Source organism: Seriola lalandi, unplaced genomic scaffold (assembly GCF_002814215.2).
Source record: "Seriola lalandi dorsalis isolate HSWRI2012SDOR001 ecotype SW California unplaced genomic scaffold, Sedor1 jcf7180002054529, whole genome shotgun sequence".
In the NCBI taxonomy this organism is placed as follows: domain Eukaryota; kingdom Metazoa; phylum Chordata; class Actinopteri; order Carangiformes; family Carangidae; genus Seriola; species Seriola lalandi.
This window is the reverse complement of record NW_019525082.1, coordinates 67,960-76,063: the sequence shown is the minus strand read 5'-3', so window position 1 is coordinate 76,063 and position 8,104 is coordinate 67,960. Positions and strand designations below refer to the sequence as shown.

At 46.8% G+C, this 8,104-nt stretch overlaps 1 protein-coding gene across 1 annotated transcript in view; it reads left to right on the top strand.

Annotated features, from left to right (window-relative positions):
* dhx37 (DEAH (Asp-Glu-Ala-His) box polypeptide 37) overlaps positions 1-8,104 on the top strand; it is a 20,903-nt gene that overhangs the window by 12,117 nt on the left and 682 nt on the right. The gene's annotated exons all lie outside the window — the stretch shown is intronic.

Sequence of the window (8,104 nt, the reverse complement as noted above, 5' to 3'; positions counted from 1 at the left end):
AGAATATCTAAAATGGTTTTATGGGGACCTATAGAGCCCTACCAGGGTCATCTGAGAAAAAACGCAGCCATTTGTAGTATATCTGCAGGCTCGGCTTACAAATCCGTGCGCACGGCTAAAACATTAGGAAAAAAGAATACTATTTCTGTTCATAATGTGAATGGAGTGATGTCTAATGCGGTGTAATATTACTTCTATCACCCACAGAAAGCCTTTTTGTTCATATTTTTTCCTTGTTCATATTTTTTTCTGAAATGGTACAGCGACAGAGCCAGTCTGGAAGATGAGCCCAGCACGAGGCTGTCTGGTGCGATCTGCTCTGTCGAGCTTGACGCGATTTAGCAACGGGAGCGTCAAAAATAGAACTGCTACGGATTGATAGCGCTGCGGCGCAGTGAGCCGCTGCTGGGACGTTGCTGAGACGCGCCGCGGCGCTTACGGTGGAAATATTAACATTGATTAGAGTGGCAGCGGCTGCGGTGACCGCGGCGCTGACTTTCCGCGGCGCTGACTTTGCCGGTGGAAACCAGGAACACTGTTGCTCTGCGCCGGCCGCTCCTGTCATATAACGCACCTGCACTCCTGAAGGACAGGAAACAGAGTGAAACTCGCTTTAACCGATGCAACTCAAATGCGGATGATGCTCCAACAGACGCGGCTTGAACATTAGGGAAATAAGAACACTTTTTCTGTTCATAATGTGAATTGAGTGATGTCTAATGCGGTGTAATATTACTGTAGCGAGAGTGAGGGGGATTCCCCCCAGTGAGTGACGTCAGGAGAGGGGACTCCTGTGTTTAATGAATGATTTGGTGCAGCTGTGACTGATGGCAACATGAGGAGAGACGAACAGTGAAAAGATGGACAGAGGGAGCATGACGGGGTTGGAGCAACACGTTCGGCGGCGCGGAACTCTGGTAGCGGGGGTGTCGTTCGCAGTGATATAGAGCTGCCGGCGACAAAGACAGGTAGTCAGGGGAAAGCTGTTCCTGTGTTAGGGGGGGAAGCTGAGTGCCTCCTGTAGCCAAATTAGGGCCCTCTTTAGAGAGTCTTGTGCTGCTACTGCTCCTGGTTTGCTACCTGGCATATTGTGTCCGCTTTCATCCGGCTGCCAACCAGTTTCTGTCTCGCCGTCTAGCGAAGCCGTTTCCCCGGGGAGTTTGACGGCGGCACAAGCTCAGGCCCCGGGGGAGGGTCTCGCCGTGTAGGCTAGTTAAGTATATTTTACAAACTTTATTCTTATTTGCTTGCGTTGATTATTTGTTATGTATATGAATCGTGTGGTCGGCCATTTTTGTAGTTTTAATAGTGTGGAGTGGGAGGGCTGAGTAAAGGGGAAGTGACGAGTAGGGGGTGGGTCAGTGTCTTACCTGTAGTGCCTCCTAAAGGAGGGTGCCAGTATGTCAAATATTGCCTTATGCTAAAGCTTAGCCGTGTGGGGGTGGTGTGTCAGTATGGCGGGCCGTGTTCAAAGGTGTGCCTTAAACGCTAGTAAGACTAGCCCTGTGTGCAGAGTGGGGAATGTGTGTTCAGAGCAAGTTTTTTTTGTGTGCTGTGGGTGAAGTAAAGGAAGCCGTGTTCCCTCATGACTGTTGCCTTGTCCAGTTGAAGCCCTCCATCCATTTTTATGAATTTCAAGATATTGTATTAATAAAGATTGTTCTTTTTGTATACTACCCCCTTCCTTTTGTGTGTTTTATTTAAGGGTTCTGACATTTTCAGCGTTTATTGGTGGAGTAAACTCACATTTATTACACTGGTGGCAGCGGTGGGATACTTCATAATGTCAGAGCTTGAGAATAATACACCTCACTCAGAGTCGGTTACAAATAGAGCAATGCCTCGCCCAATTTTTATGCCAGAGACTTTCACTGGTACTGGGCCAGACTGGACAGACTGGGCCGAGCAGTTTTGAAATGGCTGCGGATATAAATGATTGGTACAAATCAGTCAGATTAAAGTTTATAGGTCTCTTGTTGTCGGGGCGAGCCCGTGAAGTTTACAGTGGATTATCCGCTGCAGCTAACGCTAACTACACTTCATTGAAAAATGATGGAGGTGTCTTGACCCTTGTGATAGTGATGACTGGAATCGAGTTAACTTCTCCTCCCCGAAGAGGCTTCATAATGAAAGTGTTCGTGAGTTTGGTATTGCCCTCTGCCGACTGGTTGCTAGGGCCTACCCATCTGCGGATTTTAACACACAGGATTTGCTTGCAAAGGATCACTTTATCACCCATGTGGGCAGTGGCGATCTGCGTGTTGGCCTCCGCAGTGCTAAACCTGCAACCTTAGAGGCTGCAATCAATCTGGCTGCAGAACTTGAGCTTATTAGGGGGCTGGAAAAGCCATTTAGCTCAAGATACCAAGGTTCGGGGAATCTCAGAGCCGAAAGCTAAAGATAACGAACAGGTAGAAACTTTGCTTGGGGTGGTAGAAGGATTGAGGCAGTAGGTTAAGTCGCTGCAGGTTGCTGTACAGGTGCTAAAGTCTAACCCAGTATATCCAGCTTCTACATCTGCAACTACATCAGCTTCTCTCTCTAAGCCAGTTAATATACATTGCAATACTGTAGCTAAACGGGAGACTATGCAGCGTGGGGATGGGTGCTGGGAGTGTGGCTGTAATCGGCACATACGGCGCAACTGCCCTTACCTGCAGGGAAACTAGAGGGAGTGCGCACAGAGGGCCCAATGCCCGCCCCCCTTTCATCAGTGTCCATTGGGGCCCCCGAGGAGGCTAAAACTGGCTCTGGCTACCTCGCAGCCAAGATAGGTGGGTTTAGTTGCCATGTGTTGGTTGATACTGGAGCAACACGCTCTGTTATATCTAGACAGACATGGCTTTCGTTCACCAAGGGGGGGTCCGCCGTACAAGAGTACAGGGGGGATGCAAGAGCAGCAAATGGGGGTGCGATGCAAATCCTGGGGATTTGGCAGGCAGTGTGCCAGTTTGAATCTTTGGCCTTGGTTGCTGATTTTATTTTATTTTTTTTTATTTTTTTTTTTTTTTAGTGTCAGATATACCATCGGAAGCTTGGATTTGACTTTTTGTCAAAGTATGGTGCTGTTGTCGATCTCGGTAATAAACTTGCCGGATAATGGGAAAGGTATTCCCCCTGGTGGATCTCAACCCAACAACTGAGCCACAGACTGTTGTTGTCCATTCAGAAACAGTTGTACCACCACGGAGTGAAGCTATAATTTCAGGTATGGTTCAAAGTGCTTGGGGAGAGTATGCAGAGGGAATGTTGGAGCCCTCTTCAGCCCTGTCAAAGCATTGTGACATGCTTGTAGCCCGGGTGGACTGTAAAGTGGAGAAGGGGACATTACCAGTACGGGTCATTAATGTGACTAATGATGCTTTAACACTAAAAAAGGGTATGAGAGCGGGTACGCTTTTTACCGACATAGAAGTATTCGAGATGGAGGAGTGTATCGGGGAAGGGGAAAACATCTCACAGCCCTACACAGTGGATAGTCTCATGAGTCAGTTTGGTGTAGAAAGCAAGGGTCTCTCGGCGGAACAAATTGAGGCGGCAAAACAGTTATTGCACAGGAATCTTTCTGTATTCAGCCAGAGTGAGACTGACTTGGGTCGGACTCATTTGACTATGCATGAAATTGATACAGGTGATGAGTCCCCCTCCACTTGCAAAAGGAAGTGACAGATAACCTAAAACAAATGCTCGACAGTGGCATCATTAGGCCCTCGTGCAGCCCTTGGGCAGCACCTGTAATCTTGGTGTGGAAAAAAGGGGGTGGGCTCCGATTCTGTGTTGACTATAGGAAACTTAATGATGTCACTTGTAAGGATGCATATCCTCTCCCAAGGATAGATGATGCTCTTGACAGTCTAAGCCATGCCTGCTGGTTTTCCATTCTTGATTTAGCCAGTGGATACTGGCAGGTAAGGATCCCAAGGATCGCCATAAAACTGCCTTCATAACACGCCAAGGGTTATTTGAATTCAATGTTCTGAGTTTTGGTCTCTGTAATGCACCCAGTTCATTTCAAAGACTCATGGATTTAATCCTAGCAGACTTACAGTGGACCACCTGTCTGGTGTATTTAGATGACATCATTGTATTTGGGCGAACGTTCCAGGAACATTTGGCTCGTCTGGATGAGGTGCATGCGAAACTTCAGCAAGCCAATTTGAAAGTTAAACCCTCAAAATGTAATCTGTTCTCTACTCAGGTTCACTACTTGGGACATGTCATTTCTGCTGAGGGAGTGATGGCGGACCCGGCCAAGGTAGCTGCTGTAAGGGAGTGGCCTGTCCCAAGGAACCAGACTGAGGTTCAGAGCTTTGTAGGTTTAGCCTCCTACTATAAGCGTTTTGTGAAGGGCTTTGCAGATATCGCTCGACTGTTACACCAGCTTGTGGAGAAAGGGAAGCATTTCCAGTGGACTGAAAGTTGTCAGCAAGCATTTGAACAACTTAAAGCCAGTCTTATTACCGCACCTGTGTTGGCCTATCCTGATCCCAGCAAAATATTTATCTTGGATACCGACGCCAGTGATGTTGGGATGGGGGCAGTCCTATCACAGTAAGACGGGGGTCATGAACGAGTTGTTGCGTATGCTAGTAGGGCGCTTACTAAACAAGAGCGTAAATATGCTACTACAAAGAAGGAGCTTTTGAGCATGGTCACTTTTACAAAACATTTCAAACATTACCTGTTAGGTAAAGAGTTTGTTCTTCGTACTGATCACAATTCTTTACGTTGGTTGCACAATTTTCAGGGGCTGGAAGGACAGTTAGCTCGCTGGGTCAAACAACTTGCTAATTTTCATTACAAAATTGTACATCGGCCAGGCAAGCTTCATGCAAATGCTGATGCACTTTCGAGGTTGCCCATCTTCAGTAATAGTGAGGGACTCGGTCCAGAGATCCCAGATAGGAAGGCATTAAAAGATTTGTCAAGAGTTTGTGTTGTGCAGGAAACTCCTCAGATTCCTCTTGGTGCAAGCAGGGATGAGGATGAGCTAGCCCAGGCCCAAGTGGATGGTAGTGAGTTGTGACAAATAATAGGCTGTAAGAAACAGGGAGATGACAGTCATATGCCACATGACCCCAAGTTACAGAAGTATGCCCCTGTGTGGGATCAGCTATATGTGCAAGACTCTAGGCTGGTGAGGATTCCACCTGTACATTCGGATGCTGCGTCTCAAGTACAGGTGGTGCTTCCTTGCACTCTGATACCAAAGGTTTTGGCAAAGCTGCATGGTGACACCACGGGGGGCCACTTAGAGTGCAAAAATTACAGGGGAAGGTTAAGGACCGTTTTTACTGGCCAGGGTGGTTTGGGGATGTGAAGCAGTGGGTGAAAGACTGTGTGGACTGCTCTTCTCGAAAGACCCAGGGTAAACCCCCATGTGTCCCCTTGCAGCCTTCAGCTACATCCAGGCCCTTTGAGAGGGTGGCACGAGATATATTGGGCCCCCTTCCAGAAACCCCTAGTAAAAATAGGTATATCCTAGTGGTGGGGGACTATTTCTCAAAGTGGACTGAAGCCTTTCCCCTTCCTAATCAGGAAGCTAGCAGCATCGCTAAAGTGCTAAAAGAGGAGTGGGTGTGTCGGTTCGGAGTGCCTCGCAGCATTCATTCAGATCAAGGCAGGAACTTTGAGTCCACTTTATTTAGGGAGCTGTGCAGGTTGTTGAAAATCCATAAAACTTCCCCCTATCATGCTCAGTCTGATGGACTTATAGAGCGGTTTAACCGTATCCTTCTGTCCATGTTGTCACTGTTTGTAGAGGATAATCAGTTAAACTGGGACACTCTGTTGCCTTATGTGATGTTAGCATATCGGAGTAGTGTTCATGCTAACACTGCATTTACCCCCTATAAAGTTTTGTTTGGAAGGGAAATTGTGCTGCCTATTGACATCATGCTGAACCTAGGCTCTAAGGAACAGTTTTCCTCAGCTAATGATTATGTTTCCAGGCTCAGTGAGACATTATCTACAGTTGTAGCAGCAGTAAAAAGACACCAGGCCAGGGCCTCTGAGAGACAGAAAAACTCTTATGATTTTAGGGCCATTTTTCAGTATTATTCTGAGGGAGAGTTAGTCTGGTTGCAGAACAAGGCTAGGAAGCGAGGGCTGTGCCCCAAGTTACAAAGAAGGTATAAGGGCCCTTTCAGGGTGGTTGAAAGGGTGACAGATGTGCTCTATAAGCTAATGCTAGTGGAGGGAGGCCCTGAATGTGTGGTGCATTTCAACAGACTTAAGCCCTATACTTCTTCTTTGACAGCCACAAGAGATCCAGTGTCCCAGAGAGCTGACCAGCCCAACCTCCAGCCAACCAGACCGGTAGGACAACGGCGCCCAGAGATCCAGCTTGGTGTTAGTTGGGTCCCTCATCGCCAGCCCAGCCAGGATGCCCTGACAGAAGTAAGGAGGCCCTCAGGAGGACAGGCCCACCTGAGCGCCGCCTCTAAGGATGGCAGAGGCGCACAGCGGGAGGCATCAGGGGCTCCATCAACCTCTCTGTCAGCTCTGCCTTCCAACATGACTGTATCCTGTTCAGGGCCATCAGAGGAACAACAACAATGACTTTCAGAATGCGCATCATCGGTGGAAGACAATCGTCCAGTACGCCAGCGGAGACCACCTGTTTGGTCTCGAGACTATCGGATGTCACTGTAGAGGCTCGAGGACGAGCCCCTTTTGTCAAGAGGGGGAGAAGTGTAGCGAGAGTGAGGGGGATTCCCCCCAGTGAGTGACGTCAGGAGAGGGGACTCCTGTGTTTAATGAATGATTTTGGTGCAGCTGTGACATGAGGAGAGACGAACAGTGAAAAGACGGACAGAGGGAGCATGACCCATCATGGCAACATAACATGACACAACCTGTCAGTACCAACATGAGTAATACAGGGGCGCCCTCTACAGGCCTTGAACTTCAGTAGTATGCAATAGCCACTGTATAACATCGTCATTGTGCTGTTACTCTCTTCACCCCGCGCTATAAGATATGGCTGGATGGCGTGGAAACATCGCCGCTGTACTACAGCACATGCTGTCTGTGCGGCGATATCTCTCTGTTTGCTGTACAGCTTGACTTCGACGAGCCTCACCGGCTGGTTATTACCATTTACTATGACTTAGAGAGTGTAGTGTGGAGAGACTTTTGTGTTAGTTCTTCTGTATTAGAGCTGTAAACTTTGGAAATTCACTTATGTTGGTTCAATCTTAGATCAAGACAGGAAACAAGAAGTTAATTTGTTTAATTCCCTTAATTTTGCATATGGATTACCTGTCCAAGTTCAACTAATCAGATAGGTACTTTTTCACCTTCCCTGTTGTCACTCACCCTCTGAACCTACTGGAACAGCAAGTCCTTTTTTTGCCATACACTAAAGACATTTCGGTTTAAGATCAACAGAGAAATATGAGACAAGACAACCTGCAGGTAATGAAGATGAGAGCTCCAAGCTCACCCAGCATCGAGCTCGACTGACCCAAATGAGGAGGTTGTGGGCTGGGCAAGGAGCCTCACTCATACTGGGGGACTTCATGGTCATGCTGGGTAAGCTAACATTTGTTCAGATTTGACTGCAGTGAAACCTGAAAGTCCCACCATCTCTCTTAAGTCTTCACTTAAGTTTCAGCTTGGCATGAAAACTTGAACCTTACCATTCTGTCCAATCCTAAACAGTCGTGATCACTGCTAGAGCTCAAAATAACTGATATTCTTAAGTATTGGTAGCCTTACCAACTATTGATCCTGCTCCCTTTATTGTTTATTTAGATCACTACTTGTTCTTAACTTGGTAAATTATTAAAATATACAGTATAATCAACAAATATTTAAACTTATGCTCCACGCCCAAATGTTCTTGTGTTTCTTATTCATAGGCCAGACATGGCCATTGAAGAGGCCGGGGGTTCTTGCACTGTGCTGTTACACTATCCTCACTACACCCAACTCAATGAAACGATATTAAAACCAAACACAACATAAATGATCATCAAATCAATCCAAAAATTATTGAGAATTCAAGAAATTACATTGAAGTTTAAATTCTTAAGTATATTAACCATTTCCTGTCTTCAGAAAAGTTTTTGTCTAAAGAAACTTAACATACTGATGTGTT